The 19,071-nt window shown below is 34.3% G+C and overlaps 2 long non-coding RNA genes across 2 annotated transcripts in view; one reads left to right on the top strand and one right to left on the bottom strand.

The window, feature by feature from the left end:
• The window catches only part of LOC135295361 (uncharacterized), a 178,669-nt gene that overhangs the window by 22,411 nt on the left and 137,187 nt on the right, over positions 1 to 19,071 (top strand). The gene's annotated exons all lie outside the window — the stretch shown is intronic.
• LOC135295360 (uncharacterized) lies at positions 8,833 to 10,872 on the bottom strand. Its single transcript, XR_010357425.1, has 2 exons — positions 10,676 to 10,872; positions 8,833 to 9,435 (listed from the first exon to the last, which is right to left on the bottom strand). It is a non-coding gene; the product is annotated as an uncharacterized LOC135295360 (long non-coding RNA).

Genomic DNA, 19,071 nt, shown 5'->3' with positions numbered 1-19,071 from the left:
AAATTACTATATCTTAGTTCTTAAATAGGAAAATAAACTAAACTACTATAGCTCTTCTAGAATACAAATTCAGAAATACACCGTTCCACAGTGACTTGTCACAAATTTTTTCATGTTTTTATATAAGTGCTTGAATCAAAAATTCTAACATATTGAAACACTGCTTGCAAAAATTTGTATTGGCTAGGAAACATGGAATTGATCAAATGAATCAAAATATTTCAATGTGTTTCTTTAATTTCACAGGTAAAATAACTCTTAAAGAAAAAAGAATCTGTTCTATTTCTGAATGCTGCCAGAGTTTATTCCACTTTGGTAATGCACAGTAGATGTGTATTTTTTGTTCAACACATGTAACTGAATACTATTGCATTCTTATTAACTTTATGGTATTGAACTAAAATTCAGAAAAAAAGAGAACTCTAATGAATACTAATAAATATTATGTCTGTAATTAAACTTGATTACCTTTAGTAATATTGTGAGATTTTATTTTCCCCTGACTTTTTAACACAGCATTTTCTCTATACTAATATTTACATAATAGTATTATGATTAATTTTCAGTCTCTACAGATAACATTGAGATCAAAATTGCTCTTGTTTTGTGCTAATTTGTATTTTCACTCAACACAATTAGAAATTCATATTGCTATATGGAGAAAAAATGGTGGAGATGATCCAACAGAAGAGAACAATATTTTAATGGCTATAACGTGTAGCCTTGCTAATCTGTACACCATTCCTCAGTACTGTTGGGTTTTCTAGTCTAACCTAAGAAATATCTTCCAAAAACACAGCAGATGTTTTACTGGCTTTTTAATTTTAATTTGATCTAGTTCATGTATGTTAATACATTTGAATACAGAGTTGTAAACTGTATAAAACCATGTAGAGGACTGCTATTTGGATATATGTATTGAAGCCTTCAGATATATTATTTTGCTCAAAGCTCCATCCAACCTAACTTTGAACATTTCTAATGATGAGACACCAATATCTTCCCAGGGCAAGCTCTTCTAAATTGCCAATCTATACCTAGCCCCTTTCAGTGTAAAACCATTGCTCTGTGTCCTTTCACTGCAGATTCTCTTAAGAGACTTCTCTCTTTCTTATAGACACTGTTTAAGAACTGAGAAGTGGCATAAGGTCTTCCCAGGGTCCTCTCTTCTCTGGCCTTAATAACCCCAGCCAGCTCCCTCAGTCTGTTGTCATAGGAGAGATGCTTCAGCTTTCTGATAATTTCCATGGTCCTCCTTCAGACCTGCTCTAACAGGCATGTGTCTTTCCTGTAATGTGGATCCCAGGACTAGACTCAGGACTCTATGTTCAAGCACAGGTGTTAGGAAAGAGCATCTGAAACAGAAAATGCTGATTCTTTGTTTTATGAAATCAAAAGTGTTGTGGATGAGCTGGGAATGGTCACAGATTGCCTGCTTAGCTTTAAGCCACCAACAAATGATTTTCATGCCTTGAAGAATGATCATATTATTGATGGAGGATGGAAAAGTTTTTTTAAGGCTTCTTGGGTACAAGAGGTACAAAGTGAGTTATGGGTATCACAAGGCCCTTTGTGAACAGATGGAACAAAGGTCACAGAGCATGCTGTGTTTCAGCCTACTTTCAAGCCATCCCACTGAGGACCAGAAAATATACCAAGAAATAAATATATCTTCATTAATTCAAATTGTTTCCTCTGTTCTAGATGTATCCCAATTAAAATGGTATTTACAATATAATGATATTAAGCAGAAATTAACTTCTGTGAACACAAAAAAAATATGTATGTGGACAATTATTAATTTAAATAAAAATTGGTACTATGATGATGTCAGCCTAATTTAATAGGTAATGCTTAAAATGAATCAGGTTATAGTCACTGTTTCTCATTGTACACACCAAATTATTCCTCTTTGAGCTGAGATCCTTTCATGAATTTACTGGTAGTAAAGTATGAATCAAAGTATTGTAAAAATCTTAATTGTAACTTAAATGCTTATGATGTATTCAAATATGTTGATATATTCAAATATTATGATGTATTCTTGCAATGTGAGGTTGGAAAACAAAAACTAGAAGATTACTTTGATTTAAAAGTTATGTATTCCTATTGGATTTTACTTTGGTAAATCTACCTTTCCTTCTTAGCCCTAAAAATCCGATTTGCTTTGTAATCAATTCTGAATCAACTGAAACCACTATAACTACTCTAAATTTTGCTGGAACTCATGACCATGGATTAATAAATAACAGAAAGCAGAGTCTAAGTAACTCACATTGGTGTTGTTACCATTTCTGATGGAGACTACTGCAAATCTGTGAGCTTGACACTGAGGGCAAATGAGAGTATTACTCTTCTGCTGAACCAGTCAGTGGTTTTTTTGCTGTGTGAAACATAGAAACACAGTCCCTTGCAGTATGGCATTAGAAACAGTATCTGTTCTTAAATTCTCATTTACTAACAACTTTAATGTTGTTTTGTAACTTAGTTTCCTCATTAATATCTACAGAAACAATTTTTCTTTTAATAAACTTTATTATACACTAGAAAAAAACCCCAGTGTCTTCATAAAATGCATTAAAGGATAATGTGTTTTTCTGTAGGTCTCATTTTTTAAATGACAAACTATGATTATGTGCACATACTTTTACCTCACATGTTTGAGATATTCTTAATTTTAAAAAGTCAAATCCAAACAAATGGACACAATTCATGCTAACTTCCATTCCTGGAATCCTTATCTAATTAATGAGCAGAAAAAAGATGTTTTAGTCTCACAAGTATTCACCCCTCCTTGGTATTCATTTCTGGTTTTTTTTTCATATCTATTCTACATCTATATCTGCATCCATCTGTATCATCTACTCATATCGACCTTGGATAGGCAAAAAGTAATTATAGAAGGGATAATATTTCTGCTTTTTGATAAAAAATGCTGAATGAAATATTATTACAACAGATATTCATAATCTCTAAAAATTTTGGCTCATTACACTATTGAGAAAGTCATGTGAAGTCAGGCTTCTTCTGTCATCATTGAAATTATACAGAAATGTCATACCTAAAATTCCAACCCTTTTGACATCAGATCCTCTACTGTCAGTTAGACCAGATAGCAGAAAAGAGAAGAACTGAGACTGTGTTTATGAATAGCTGTTTTCATTCTGTCCTTGAAAGCCTGTATACAGAAATCAAACTAACACTCAAAAAGCAATCATGCATAAGGCAATTATGCTGTGTTGCTCGAGGCTAACAGTTCTGCAGGTATGAATCAAGAAAACACCAACTTCTTTGCTTGTTTTCCACCTGCACATTGTTACTCTTGCTGGGGCTTCACAAAACCATCATCCTCACATTTCCTCAGGGCATTCAGTAGTTGAAAATAGCAGTCACTCATTCAGATTGCACAGGCAGAATCCTGGTAGCTTCTGTGTCTTATTAATGATTCTGGACCATAGATACTGCCACTGCTGACAGATGTAATTACTCATGGAAATCCACTTCATTGTACCCATGTGTTTGCCTTATGAGTATCATAAATGGGTCCTTCTCAAAAATCTGACATTCTGGGAAAGTACAGCTCCACTTGAAAAGAGATGTGAGAGCTGACAAGAGATGACAAATGTCAGTAGTTCAGCCACACTGTTGACAGATCTGTCCTTGTTAACATCAACAGTATTAGTAGAATGGTGAAATAACCTATTACTCACTTGCCAAGGTTTTGCTGTTAAAAACATCCTACTCCCTTGTAACTCTCCAGTCACTCCTGCCAGCTACCCATCCAGCACCACTCCCACAGACACCTCCTGGTCACATCACTTTTTTTCCCACCCAAATAAAAAGTTGAAATAAAACATAAAATTTCTGAAGTTATAGTGTTTGAAAAAAACCTTACATATAGAGTTCTGTCTAACACATTACAGGGATACAACTGTTTGCTGGTGCACACAAGAGATCCATAGTAACTATGGACCACACTTGAAGGACAGATAAAGGACCTCTGCAATGAAACAAGTTTCTTTCTATGCAAATTTGTAGCTTGCTAAACAGTCATAGTGGTGGACAATGGGAAACTCCTGATCTTGAGACCTTGGCCTTAAAACCGTTTGTCTGTGGTCTGAAATGAAGATTTTGCTGTGAGCTGGCACACTGATGGCTGTCAAAATAGGCCCCCTGGAATGGGACTCCCTCATGTGCTCAGAACTTTAGTTCCTGCCTCAACAAATAACAATTTGAAATTGTAATAAACAAAATGAAAACATATAAATGTTTTCCATTTTTTCCTATCTCTTTAGAACATGAAAAAACCTAATGCATTTTTCAAGTAACTGTCCTTGAAAAAAATAGGCAAAAAGAAAGAAAGAAAGAACAAAAGAAAGAAAGACCTTTATAACTACTTTTAAAAAAAAAAAAAGTTTTAAAAAACTGAATAACTTTTATCTTGCCAAAAATAGATGACAATTTTATGTAAAATATATAAAATTTACACCGATAAATTGGAGAGCATGTATATTCTTGGAAAGACATGATTTCTCCTTTTCCTTAAAAATGAATCTCTAGATAGTCGCATTTTATCTGTCTATGTTTTTTTGACTCTTTTTTTTCTCCCCCTCCATATAGATTTCATTTTTCAGCTCACAGTAATTAAAAAATAAATTTCTCTAGAAGTAGCACTAGTTCTGTTCTATACTATTTTACTTTATATTATTGGTAGTCCACTTTAATCTTAATGCTTTAAGTTCTTAAATCTTTAACCACCTAAATCTTAAGCCCTTAAACGTGAAAATTTTTTATATTTATTTTCGTAAAGTAGAAAAATTCATTTTATTACTGTTGTCAAACCCATACAAAGTCCTATATAGTGGGTATATAGGACTATATATAGTCCTATATAGTCCTATACTCCTCATGTGCTTCATCTGCCTTCGAAATGCAAGTGTCCCTCAGCTTGGTGAAACATCTGAGTCCAGCTTCCAGAAAAATGTTTTAGAGTGTTTCACTTATGCTTCCGAGATGAACGCCTCTTCTTTGACTACCCTATTTCATTTTCACTTGTAAACATGTCAGAAACCACTCAGATGCAGCACAAAGAGGATTCCTCCCCTGTACAGCCTAAATCAAACATGACATAACAAGTCAGGCTTATGAACAGATGTGGTGTATCTGGAGGGAAAACAAAGGACAAAGCTGAAAAAAAAAGAAATCAGGCTGCTTTTCAGCCATTTAGTCAGTTTGATGTCTCAGACTCTTCCATCTTCCTTTTTTTTTTTTAATTTCCTCCCACTCCCTTTAAGGATACAGAGGTTGAATGCACTTTCCCTCCTTTTGCTGAGCAGGCAGTGAATATACACTAAGCATATAGTAACACCACTATAAAAGTTACTTTATGACACTAAAAAATTAGCCTTTATTGATTTCTAATGTGTGTTATTTTTGCTACTGTTTGGATGTGTAACATAATAGTAATCTCTTGGGGTGTAACTGTATCGTACGGTGGTGGCTGCCAGGAACCCAACAAGCACCTCTGTCACACACCCCATGCTCCTCTTTGTTCCCCTTTCCATTCCCTTTGGAATGGAAAAAGAGCCTTTGCATATATTTTGTGGAAAAGCTGCAGCACACTTCCAAAAGACTTTCCTTTTGGAACAAACCCTGAAAATGACCCCAAAAGCCAACCTCAAAAAACACATAAGCACATACCTGTAAGTAAAGACAAGCAGTGCCAGATGAACTGTCCCCTGCAGCAAAGTCTGTGAAGATGAGGAGCACAAGGGAGAATTTGTTATGCATTTGTACCACCCCTATGCAAGCTGGCAGTATAGAGGCAGAGAAAGGGAATATAGCTCAGAACTGGATAACACAGGTTAAAAAGCCCCCAGAATTAACAAGCTATGAGGAAAACCATGAGAAGTTAAGGGAAATTTGATGAGCTGAATCCAAAATAAGCAAAGGATATAATCAGACAACATCAATCCCTTGATCTTAGCTATCATCCATGATCATCTAGTTCTAATGCCATACACAGAGACACCTTCCCCTAGATCATGCTGCTGATCCTTGAATACTTCCAGGGATAGGGCATCCACAATTTCTCTGAGCAACCTGCTCCAGTGCCTCACTACCCTCACAGTAAAGAATTTTTCCTCATGTCTTCTAAACCTACCCTCTTTCAGTCTGAAGCCTTTTCCCATGTTTTACTACATGTCCTTATAAAAATCTATTTCCATCCTTCTTGTAGGCTCCTGTTAGGTTCTGGAAGGCCACAATTAGGCCACCCTGAAGCCTTATCCTTCCCAAGCTGCACAGTCTAGATTCCCTTTGCCTTCCCTCACAGGTGTTTCACACAACTGTATTTATTAAATGGCAGAAGAATGCATTTTTACAGGTTTGTTGGATTTAAAAAGGAATTAAATCCTTTTAAGGTTACTTATCCTGTCTCTTCTTGTGAAATTTTGGCTATATAACAAGCTGTAATAGTAGATGTTGAGGTAATAGAAAACAAAAAATTAAGCTGTTGAGAAGCATTGGTTACCTTCATGTCTAAATTCAATGAGCAGGAGTGTTCAGGTCACAACTGGGCTTTGGCACTTAGAATATCCATAGGAGTAAACTATGGATTTTTAAACTTTATTTAAAAATATATTGTTAATGCCTAAAAGAATCAAAACTGCATACAAAATTTACTACTTTAACTTTTCCCAAACTTTTTTTATATTATTATTATCTACTTTTATTGTTGGGTAATCCTATATATTTTAAAGGCTGTGCATGGGAGTAGCTAAGCCCTTTTTTGGGTCTGGCCTCCAATCAATTAAACAATTAATGGATCAATATAGAATTAACTTGAAATATTTTGGATCTTCATCTTTGTGATCTTCAGCTACTGCTGTTTGACTTTATGCCCCTTATCATTGTAACATGCATTGAAAGTCATAGGCTTATTTGGGATTTGATTCATTGGAATATGTAGAGAGCACTTCCACGTTTGAGAAATGTAATTTGATAACTGGAAGGTATTAATTTTAATTTTTATTTAAAGTTTTTCTCATTCTCCATATAATACTAGACTGATATTTATGGAGATCTCTACACTTACTGTAGCTACAAAATATCTTCAGTCATTAACACAATATGTCTGCCAATTATTATTTGCAAAAGCTTTTCTTTTTATACAAATTAATTCTCACAAACAATCAAGTAACCTAGTATTACCAATGTTAATCTTGATCCACTTGAATGGGTTCACCTTTCCATGCAGTGGAAGAGCACTACATAGAAACTTCGGTAGATCTTCAGGATCTTTTACTGAAAACCACCAGCTTGGACATCATTACTATTCAACATATCATTACACAAGTTCAAAAATAAATTTTAGACACAGAACTAGGAAGACTAAACTACTGTTGAAGGTATTCCTTTTACTTTGGGAGTTTTTCCTCAGATTATAATAGGAAAATAAGAGAAAAAAAAATATAACAAGGGAAATAGAAATTGTTTACAAAAACTCCATAGTTTTTCTAGAACTGAAAACAGAAGCTTTGGCATCACTTATGTGATTGTTATATTGAAACATCTCACTAATTATTTTTCTGCCTTGCTTTGACTTTACATGTAACAGAATAATTGGCTTGCAGGATTTTTTTTTTTCTTTTCCCTGCTTTTCAACCCCAGATGAAAACTGAAACATGAAATCATTTATATGAAAGTATTAATCTCCACAAATAATTGAAAGCTGGAAGCCTTAATGGGATGGAGTGATCTTGGCTGGCCCCAGTGCCACTCTTGCACTTCTGTTCTGTTGGAAAACCAAAAGCATTATAATCTACTTTCCATATGCAGTGATGTTCAGCTACTTCTTGGGAAGTATATCGTCACCACAAATAGTGGTTGCTTTGTAAGAAAACGCCGTAATAATTAATACCTCTCCACATTTCCTTTATCTTATAATTCCTTGCTGAGCGTGACATCATATGGTATGGAACATGACTTTGGTCGGCTTGGGCCAGCTGTCCTGGCTGTGTCCCCTCCCAGCTTCTTGCCCACCCCAGCCCACAGACTTTTGGGGACAGAGGGACAGTTGAGGAGACAGTTCTGATGCTGTGCCAGCGATGCTCAGCTGCAGCCAAGACACGGGTGTGTTATCAACTCTTCTGGCTGCAAGCACAAAGCACAGCTCCGTGAAGGCTTCTATGGGGGCAGTTATCTCCATCCCATCAAGAACCAATACACATAGTCAGGACACTGACAAATTATTAGGTGTTTGTCCTAACTCATCATTAATTCATTAAAATGAGACATTATTTAGATTACTTATAAAATATATTTGAAAGATTATGTAAATATGACAGATTCTGGGAATTACTTTGTTTACTAATCCACAGAATGTAATTTTCCCCCACACTGCTCCTAACTTAAGGAACCACTGTAGTTTTTCAATCTCTTCCAAAAATGTCTTTAAATATATGCTCATATTTTAGTTATTTTTTGGCAAGGTCTTATTTCCTGAATTTTTCTGACAGCTACCAAATGCCTTATAAGTAAGTAGCAACATGTTTTTCCAAATCTGTTATTGACAATAAATTAAGACCTTCATAGCATATAGTCTATAAAAAGAAAAATAAATTTTTATGTAACAATTTTATTCTTGTTCATCAAGTCTCTTGAAAAAGTCTGTTCAAAATATATTGAAATTATAGTTCAGAAAAGTCAAATGACAAAAATACTGAAAAAAGTAACTTTATCTATGGTGCTTTCAAAAAATATAGCCCACATAAAGCATGATTTTTATTAGAAATATTAAATAGAACCTGGATTTCTAGTAAAAAAATACTATAAATAAGATCTAACTTTTACTGATGTAATTCATGAGTACTACTTTTGTCACTAATCTGTACATATTCTTAACAAGATGCAAGTCCTCTGACAGTGCTTGTGGTTATGAAAAGTACAGTTCTGGTCTTCCTAATGGCCATCTGCAGGGAAATGTAAATATAGAATTGAAATGGTGAGCTGGTGCCTGGATATCTGTTTCTTCTGGATTATGGGTACATTTGGGGGGTATTTTAATATGAGTGTAATGACTTTTCTGTTACAGGCAAATACTCCCACCAGCATGCTGTAAATTATACAATTTTATTCAAATGCTTCATTCATTCAGTCTTCAAATAATCCAACCAAAGCAGCAAGCAGCCATATTTTGGCTTCCTCTGTGGGTAAACAGTGAGTTAGAACATGGTCTTGAGAGAAGAATCAAGTTTCCTTTATATGATGTTTCTTGATTTTCCCCTCTGCAATGCTGCTTGTATAAGAGACACACTTTCCACTCTCAAGTGTACAAAATCCTTTTACCCTTCTTCTGTGAGTATTGGTATCCCAAAATACTTACATAACTCTTCATATGTTTTATGGTGTTGTTGAAAAGGATGTTGGTATGTCCTGTGAACATGAAGTAGGTTTAGCTTGTTAAAATTTTACATACAATGTGAAAATCTCCTAAAAAAAAAAAAGAGTAACAAGTACCACTACAGAACAGTATAACTGAAAGTGCAAGAAATTAAACTCTGAGTCTGACACTCATCTTGAGTGTTAGAAGCATTACAAAATAAAATATCTTGTCACAGTTTATTTTTAAAGTGTGTAAGCATCATTTATGCTCACAGAAAAAGAATCTTCACAGAGCTAAGTAAGTATAACCAGATTATATTTTAATTACTGTTAATCAAATAATATAATTTTGTTTTACAGTTATGGTTGTTATTGTCTATTGTGTAAATAGACAATTTATGTATAAGAAAGCCCTGTGGAAATCAGCTAATTTATTAAAGTTCTACTGAGACAGCAAAAGTCAACCATTTTTAACTCCACAGGGAAACACATTTATATTCCTATAATCCATCCTGGAAGTAATACAGTAATTTAAACAGACTATTGAAGAGTTTTCAGTGGAATATTGGGCAGTTTCTGGTTGACTTAGATCAATACCAGAGGTTTGCCAATTTACACATTTCAGTGAATAAATGCTAATTTATACCAGCTGAGAATCAGGACTTTAAGAGATTGTAAATTTGTTTAAAGGTTTATTCATAATCCTGGATAATAGGGAAGGATGGTTGGGAGGATTATTTCAGTCATTTTAAAGATACAATTAAGCTGAACATATAGACTTTTTAAAAGCCTTTCAACAAAGGGTTGCTATTTTTAAATGACCATTTTTTTGTTGTGGGAGGAGATGTATTTACTAATAAATTCACCTCACGAGAAACAATTTAGCCACTTTCTTACTGATAAAAAGAGTCCAGAGCACAGATAGTCTGTAATCCACGTTTCCTTTTAATTTATACATACATTTAGACCACTATGAGAAGCTAAAATGATTGCAATCACCATTAAGGTTCAAGCACAATATCTAAGTTGCTGTTAATAGTACATAAAGTCTGCTAACCCCTGCATTTCTCCCCACTAGCTCTGATATCTTAGAAAAATTCTATATTCCTTAAAGAGTTTCTCAGTCTACAAATCAGAAAGCATCTTCAAATGTCATAGACCACCTGAAACAAAGTCCAAGAAAAAAGGAAAGGGAAAGGGAAAGGGAAAGGGAAAGGGAAGGAGAAAAGGTTTGCTTTCTCATTGTCCTTTGTCTTTGCAAGTGCAACATTAAAGATGTGGATTTATGTACCTCCTACCATTCTGTTCACAGCGGAGCATTCCAGGCTCAGAGCTCTCATTCTGAGTGGTGTCTTTCCAATACTAAGAATTCTGAGATCTTCTATTGTTATTTTGGTAAGGCCAAAAATTATAGGGAATTCCCCAAGGAATTAGTGTGAAATTTACCAGTATATATAACCGCCATGTTTGGTTTCTGTGGTGAAATGACTGACCACAAGCAGTAAAGGAACCATGTTATCTACTCCCACTCTAACAAGGCTTTCGCTGAGTTCTCCCATTGGCTCTGACAGACATGGAGGAAGCTTCTGGCATCCCTTCACAGAAAATACTCTGTAACCATGCCCTACCCTGCTACCAAATCTTGGCCATACAAACTCAATACACTGACCCATAAATCCTCAGTCATCTCTTAGAAATATAAATGTTCATTCAACCTACTCTACATAGGATGCAAAACTTTGTCTCCTTTGTCTGTTACTCTGTATGAAGAGCTTAAATCCATCCAGCACTTTAGTCATTGAAGCTGCCCCACCATGTGTCTTGCATCATAATCATATTGTGGTTCTGTGACTACATATAATTTTTTAATTCCTTCTTTTTCTTGCGCTTCATTTATTTACATACACACACACACGGGAGACAGGACTTAAGCTTTGTCATTTATCTTGAGGATGGAAAGCTACAGCTCACCATCCACTCCCTTCACTCTGGCCCTTAAGTCTCTGTAATCGCAATATTAGAGTGTCAATAAGAGACGTAGTAAACATCTCAAAATAGCAAATATTTATAGCACATTGTATTCCAAAACAGCTGTTGAATTTCTTGAACTGTCTTGAATATTATTTTGGTCAGAGAGGCATTGAAACAAGTCTTTTCAGATCTGTATTTCATTCATAGTCCAATAATATTAAAAGAGGGACAAGAATTTCATTAACTCCTTCCTACTTGGGTAAATTCTGAAATAAAAATTGCAAAAGCACACCTATTCATATATAGAGGAGAGGCTGTAAACATTTAACTTTGAGAGGTGTCAGGTTCATAGGTTCTCCATTGTCAGACCTACTGTCTTACAAGCCAATTAAACAAGCAATTTGAAATGTATCTCTGACCTCAGCATTTGTAATTACCTAGCAGTATGATAAGGGCAGGTCTCTGTTCAGTGTTCAGTCAGTTCCGGTCTTAAATCTGAAGCACCAATTGTTCTGACACACTGAAGAGAGAAGAAAATATTTCATATTCAATACTTGTCTGTGTTTCAGGAGCTGGATACCTAAGCACTACAGTCAGCTGAGATTGTAATTTTTTCTCCTGGAATTGTGCTTGAATTTCACATGTATATCTAATATGTTTCTTAACACTGACACTGAATTTCACAAGAGAAGCAGCCTGGAGCACACAGCAGGAGAAATGCAGGAAAAGCAAACAGCATATCAGAAATGCGCAATAAGGTTCTTGTTTGATTTTCATCATTTTATGAGTATTAGTACATCATAGTAAAGCTCAGAAAGACAAACACGAGTGTAGAATACAGCTGCCAAAGTGCTTAAACTAAATTTTCCCTGTTAAAGAAACTGAACCTTATGACCCTCAGGACATTGGGAATTCCTCATTCCTCGTGTGCTTGAGCTCTATTTGGTGCACTCTCATTCTCCAAGGAATCACAGTTTGTTACTGTTTCCATCAGTAGATCCAGACAGTAAATAGGTGTTCTGAAAAGATGTTTGCATGTGAATGCATACATGATTACAGACAAGTATACATACACAGAAACCAACACAGTCCAGTGCCTTTAATACAGCACTCACCTGAACACAGACAACAGCAAATCAGGCTCCTCTCCCCTTGTTGATGAGGGCTGAAGATAGACTGTTGATAGATATACACCATTACTCCTTAACCCACAGTCATATCCACATTCACAGATCTGTTGATTATTAGCACAGGATTTATGCTCACCTAACACCCGTGTGATCCACCCTGGATCCTAGGGTGGATGGTCCTCAACTCATTCAGAAACTCAGACTCTGGATCTTTCTAGGGTTAGGGACATTAGGTAGTCCTGCAATTTCTTACAGTGCTACCTGAAAACTTTATAATGTTATTGTTTTCTAATTTGTTATGTCCAGCATTTTTTCATGCTATGCTCATATTGTCATGTTTTTTATGTTCTGTTCAGTTAGTGAATAGCAGGTCAGAGCCTACTCATCTGCCTACACATGTTAATACTTATATTTGTGTTCATATAAATCTATGTGTGTGTGTTTACTTTCCTTTAATAATCTTGTTTTGAGGTAGACATGGAAAATATTGATGTGTATTGATATTATACAGGAAAAGATATGCCAAATCTGCAAAGCAGATATTGAAGTAAGCTGCACGTGTTCAACAAAAAAGAAACAGTTGTTCCCAGTAAAACCTCACTAGTTTCTCTTTCCCCATGTGTATGGTGAAATTCTGATCATAATGAAAAGCTGGAATGACTGAACATCCTTTCCTGGAAGCACAATCAAAATCTGTTCTTTTATACAGGAACCATTTCCTGAGGAAATGTGCAAACGTAGCATAAAGAAAAATTTCATGACAACTTGATACAATATATTTTGCACAATCAACAGGGCCATTCCTACCACAACTAATTCTGAAAGCAGAAAAAGTAGAAGCAGAGCAGTTTCCTTGAGCTCAATTAGTGAATTTACACATTTACAGTGGCCAATCAAGTTTACTATTTAGAAAAAAAATCCACTTTTATCTTTGTGGTTAGATAGAAGGTAGGAGAATAGAGACAAGTAGTGAAGGTAATCTGGCCCCTAAGGAGTTACAGCTGTGCTAATTATCAAGCATTAAGAACAAGCCTGCTCTTAATTGGCCACAGCTGGATCCCGTTAAGAGGCGTATTATAAAAGAGTAGGTTGGCTGGTTGAGAGGGGGGATGGAGTTTCTTGGCTGTGTTGAGAAGAAGGAGTCAGTGTTGTAAGGAGCTGCCCCTGAGAAGGTATGAAACCTTTGCAATAAGATGCCAACATATCTTAATTGCTATTTCAACCTAAGAAATTAGAGAGCAGATATCTAGAGTTAGGAGGTGAGTAAGAAGCTTTTTTGATGGATAAGTTTTTCTCTTCTTCCATTGCTGTCATGAATATGCAGGTATAGTAGACACAAGAAGCCGACTGCAGGAAAATAATGGGTGACAAAAGAGTAAAACCAGTTCTCAGCTGCCTTTTCTGTGCAACAGCATCAGCTGTCATTTAGCTGTTCCTAGAAACACAGAGTTTTGCTTTAGGACAAATTTTCTGACTCTCTGGACACTGGTCTCTGTGTGATGGACTAAAAAGATTAAGTAGCAGCAAAGAAGAAACTCAATTGTCAGTTCATAAGGATGATGTTTGTCAGGCAAATTCTTCTATAAAAATTGACACATTATAGTACAGGAAATGTTACCCTGAAAATGATGTAAAATCATACCTCTTTATTATCCTATTTTGTTAATAATGAACTAGCAAAGGCCAGTCCTATTTTATGTAACACTGGAGATGACAGTTTACAGCTATTTTAGTAAGGCTGAATTTTCAGCTGGCTATCCTGTGGCTATCTGAAAACAAAACAAGTGAATGTTTCCTTGGACATAGGTATGTATTGCCAATATCTTCAACTTAGTGGAGTAATAACAATTTTTTTTTCCATTCCCCATACACAATAAAACAAAAAAATTGTAGATACATAAATTGTTTATCACAATTATTTCATCAATGTCTATAAAGAGACAATATGAAAGCCTCTTTTAGATTTAAAGATTTCTTAGGAGTTTTCCTTACTGCAAAATTAAGTGTCAATGTTTTAAATTCCAGGAGTTACTATTGTTCATAGGGTCAGCAGTGTTTTTATGGCTTTCAGCTACCTTGGATTATTTTATCAAACTTATCAAACTACCCCTATTGGGCCCTTTATTTTTTAATATATTACAAACCATTTTGTGTGTATCATCTCAATTTTTCTTCATTTTAAATTTTTTTTAAACTTGTTTAATTCATTAATGTACTATAAAATTTGAACATCAGTGAAAAATAAAATGAAAAAAAAGTCTATTGTGATAATCCTGCAATTTTCAATCTATGTAAAAAAATTTCCTTGTGAGATACATTTGCAATACATAAAGGAAATAAAAATAATTTTGTCTTTTTTGTTTGCAGTGCTGAAAGAATAATTCGTATCACCCTCATTTAGAAGGTTTCATGATTGCTGTATCTAAAGATAAAATTATTTTTTTGGTAGTTTTTGAGAATAGTACAGAATTTCTGTGTACGAGATCATTTGTTTCTGAAGAACTATTTCATTATTAATAAACTTTGAACCACCTTCACAATTTCAAATTTCTTAATAGAAACTGAATTTTTCATACTTTGTTTTTATATTGACTGCAAATAATATGAAGAAAAAAATTAATCTAAATTAATTATCATGCTGTAACTTCTCAATAAATAAAAACATGGTTGTATTACTTTCTTCCAAGTAATCAAATGAATACATGTATTTTGAGCTAATAATCTTTTGCTGATATATATTCTAGGTAAATTAATGATATTTTAAAAATCTAAGTTTAGTCAGTTAATTACTTCCTGATTTGAGTTAAAGAGTGTTAAATGAATTTTAGTTCTACCCTATAAAATTCCAATGAACCTTATTCTGATAAAAAGTCAATGGCAGCTGTAAGATACATACAAATGGATAGATATGGCCAGCTTCATAAGACCAGATGCTGATCTATAAAGTAACTGCTCACAAATCATCATGGACACACAAACTGAACTATCAGATGGACCAATGATTATTAGAATGAGAATAAGAGCAGCATATTATTATTTAAAAAAAGACATAAGACATTTCTACAGAGAATTTACAGAGTGCAGTCAAAGTCCCTGTACTCCATGTGTGTATATATTTAGCCATGAATAGTAAGCTTAAGCTGGAGTTACAATTTGAGAACTTTAGGAATTTTCCACTCCTTCCCCAAAAAATGGGATTTTTTTTCCTAATAGGTATATAATGGCACGCATTTTTTTTCTGTGTTAAAATGTTCTGAATGTGCTTTTTAAAGCAGGAAAAATTTATCAGATTGTCTGTCTGGACAAAATGAATAATAAATAAAAATAAATTCAAAAGAAATGCTGGTAATAGTGATTCTATGATAGCAGTGTTTGTCTGCAGTCCTTTAGGTCAGTGGTTTGAGACTCAGAATATTATGGAAAATTTCTATTGCCTTCTCTGCCAATGGGATTTGCAAAAGTATTTATACTTTGGGGATTCTACATAGACTACAACAGTGCAAAGAACAGTAACTTCTTTTCTCCTCTTGCATCTAATCTACTTTTACTTCAGAAATACCCCAAAACTCTTCAGAGAATGTTTCTCTTTAGTCTAGTGGGCAGAATATTAAAACAGAAAGCAAAAGGAGAATGGTTGCTTTCCAGCCCCATGTAAAGACAATATTTTTTTATTATTTGTATAAATTGGAAGAGCTCCAGCAATACAGTTTCTACCAGATTTTGCGCTGGTGCCTGTGGTATTGAATATATAACATAACTGTGAAACATAAATCCATGTATATTTTCATCTATTCAACAGCCAATACATTTTGCTACTCTCATCTCAATATCAGCAAAACAAGCAAATAAACAAAGAAAACCCCCATGTTTTAAAATAACTAAAGTCCTAAATTATCATGCCAATCTATTTAAACTGCTTTAATTCACACTGTGTGACAGATTTTTTAATCTTTAATGGAATTTGTAAAAGAATACATGCTCACTTTTTTCTCTTTAACATCAGCATTTTCTTTGAAGTGTATTTGCTGATTCTATATGCTTGTCTTAACTGAAGATTATTTAGATCTTACTTGATGAGCAAGATGTTTATAATTTGCTGATCTAGTACAACTATTATGCAGATTCAGAAGATAGGCTCTGTCTCCTGTTTCTATTATGACAGTAAAGCTGTGTGAAATGATTAGAAAAAAATGGCAAAAATTAGTATTGCTATAATTAAATCAGGTTAAAGGAAGACCGTCCTGAGTAGAATAGTCACCTGTCATTAGTTTGCTTCTTACTCACAGGTTGACTTACACCACCTAGCTTTTCCTGCAGGATATGCTTATAATCTTTCAATTTGTATATAAAAACAATACAAAAGAATGCATACATGTATTCCTATATATACGTGAATATAAAATTGTGTATGTAGTAATTATATACTAATTATATACTATTTCCCTCAAAATTCCTGATGTTATAAAGATGAAAATGTAATTAACTGTCTTCAGAAATGTCTCTCATAAAAAAAACATTTGAATATTATTTTTATATGAAAATTCAATTGGTAGATCACATCTCGATTGCTCGCTGTCATAAACTCCTTTGATAAATATATTTAATAGGGAAACATATTGTCAAGAACAATTTCCATTCCTCAGACTTTGTTCTCTGACCTTGTTTCATTCTCCTTAATTCTAGCCACCTATTCAAAAAAACTTTATTTGGGATTCTATTCATCATGAATTCACTCTGCAGTTAGTTCAAAGTGAAAAAAAATACTTTAACAAGTAATTCAGCATTAAATATATTGACATCTAGGGAGGATTACCTCTTTCTACTTATTAAGGAGGAAGCAGAGATAAACATATTCCTCCTCAGTGACTATCAACTAAATGGCTGTTGTTGAGTGGGAAAACCTTCATTATTTTTTATAACTTCAGCCAAACTATCTTTTATCAGCCAAATACCTTTTGTGCTCTGCTAATGGCAGCATAAACTAAGCAACTGCTTTTTATTCTTGAGTTCCAAAACAGAAAAGCATCATATTCCTATTCTACAGAGGTAAACAAACTTTATAGATGAAATGCGTTTCCCAAGATAACAGCAAATACAAATCAGAACTTTGGTATGTGTAAGTTGACCAGTACGCATATGTGAAGTATTCTTTACTCATTTTGGATTCGTCTCATTAAATCTCACTGTCTAAAAAGTGTAAAGTAGTTCATCAAGTTGTTTCCCACTTTGGAAATGCCTATCTCCTCTCTATGACAATAGATAAAATTTTCTTGAAGGGCTTGAACTAGATGCCAAAGTTCTTGTCATGGTTTAAGCCCAGCTCACAACTAAACACCACACAACCACCCACTCACCTCCTCCCTTCTGGTGGAATGGAGAGGGAAATAAAAAGTAAAACATTAGGTTGAGATAAGAACAGTTTAAAAATTGAAACAAAAATTAAATAAAGCAATACTAATAAATAATAATAATGATAGGAAAAGGAAAAAAAAACCCCACACAAATAAGGAAAAACAAGTGATGTACAATTCAATTGCTCACCACCTTGTGGCCAATTCCAGAGCCTGTCCCTGCATCCCAATCAGGCCCCTCCTGGGTAACTCTCCCAGTTTATTCTCACAAAATACACAAAAAAAAAAAAAAAAAAAAAAAAAAAACCACCAAAAAAACCCAACAACCCCCAAACCACACCCCAAAAAAACAACCAAAACCTCTCCATCAAAGATCCCAACAAAACAAAAAAATCCCAAATAACAAACAAACCAAAACCACCCAAGTACTAAATGCTCCAGAAAAATCTATTTGCTATTTACAGGGTGCCATTATTTCCCTAAGATGTGCTCTTTTCCTTTCTTCAAGCAGATAAAAGCATTGCCACAGGCAAAGAAACAATATCCATGGCAAACCAACAGCTTTTGGAATGAATGCAAGCTTCTGTGAAGATTTGGAATTATTTTCATCCTGTAACTGTTCAAGGAAACAAATATTTTTCCATTCAGCAGAAAAGAGAAATAACAGTCATATTTTCAGTGAAATTTTTCCTTCATTCTAAGAAAAAGTTAGACTTTTTTAATAATATGAGAGTTCTATTTCTGAGTTGCTAAATGACCGATTTGAAATTTTGTAGTCATAACTGACTTTGAAAAATTTAGAGATGAATTTTTACAACCTTTACTGATTTGAAATTAGCTAAATAGAGCAGGTAGTTTTTTTGTTTGAGACAGGTATCTGACCTAGCCACAGTAAATAAATATCACACTGAAAATTCATAAGGACCATAAGAAAAGAAAAGCATCACATGAAATGGGACCTCTCACAGAGCTGTTTTTGTTAAGTGGTAGCCAAATTGGCAATTACTGGAAATTTGGCAAATTTTGAACCCAGAATTTAATGTTTACTGCCTTTTTTAAAAAATTGCTTTCTTAAAAATAACTTTTTTTTTTTAATTAGAGATATAAAAAGAAACAAACCTTATATCTCACTAAAGAATTGTCTATGACATACCATCTTCTCAAATATGTGGTCCGTTATCATCAGAGAGTTCACTCTTACAGTGGGCTGTGTTTATACTCTGTGGGACTAACAA

Source organism: Passer domesticus, chromosome 2 (assembly GCF_036417665.1).
Source record: "Passer domesticus isolate bPasDom1 chromosome 2, bPasDom1.hap1, whole genome shotgun sequence".
NCBI classification, from domain to species: Eukaryota; Metazoa; Chordata; class Aves; order Passeriformes; family Passeridae; genus Passer; species Passer domesticus.
The sequence above is the reverse complement of the archived record's forward strand: the minus strand, read 5'-3'. Positions and strand labels throughout refer to the sequence as shown.